Source organism: Alosa alosa, unplaced genomic scaffold, assembly GCF_017589495.1.
Source record: "Alosa alosa isolate M-15738 ecotype Scorff River unplaced genomic scaffold, AALO_Geno_1.1 AALO_1.0_unplaced_1026, whole genome shotgun sequence".
Taxonomy (NCBI): Eukaryota; Metazoa; Chordata; class Actinopteri; order Clupeiformes; family Clupeidae; genus Alosa; species Alosa alosa.
In genome coordinates, this window is record NW_025962164.1 from 3,944 (window position 1) to 4,711 (window position 768).

A 768-nucleotide genomic window follows, 5' to 3' on the forward strand; every position below is an offset into this window, starting at 1 on the left:
GTTATGTTTGTCTGTGGACCTAAATTGGTAAAATATGTCTTGTCTTCACCGTGGGATAGTGGAGAAACGTAATTTCGATCTCTTTGTATGTCTGGAACATGTGAAGAAATTGACAATAAAGCTGACTTTGACTTTGACTTTGACTTGTGGCAGTTGTGAGATGGGGCATCAAATATCAAGCACAATGTTAGCAGTCCATCGCCATAACCACTCGACCACCCGTCACTGGAGTCAAAATGAGTGGAAAGTTTTCCAAAGGAAAAGCATTGAGCTTTGACATTACTGATTATCTTTAGCAGTTACAAGGTCACAATATGCCCCTTAACGATACTGTATCTTTGGAAAGAGATGACACCCTTTGCAAATGCAATCGACGAGGATGGGATTCGAACCCACGCGTGCAGAGCACAATGGATTAGATAGGTGATAGGTGAAAACATGGCCCTTAATGATAGTGTATCTTCGGAAAGAATAGAATCGACAAGGATGGGATTCGAACCCACGCGTGCAGAGCACAATGGATTAGCAGTCCATAGCCTTAACCCACTCGGCCACCTCGACAACAACTCACGGTGAGGAAAGTTTTCCAATAGAAAGCTTGAGGATTGATGTTAGTCATATAGTAGCAGTTATGAGGATAAGGTGAAAACATGGCCCTTAATGATAGTGTATCTTCGAAAGAATAGAAGGCGGCGAGGATGGGATTCGAACCCTAGCGTGCAGAGCACAATGGATTAGCAGTCCATCGCCTTAACCCTTTCGGCCACC

General features: G+C 43.8%; 1 non-coding gene across 1 annotated transcript; it reads right to left on the bottom strand.

Moving 5' to 3' along the window:
* Positions 1–478: 478 nt before the first annotated feature.
* trnas-gcu lies at positions 479–561 on the bottom strand. Its single transcript has one exon. It is a non-coding gene; the product is annotated as a tRNA-Ser (tRNA).
* Positions 562–768: the final 207 nt, after the last annotated feature.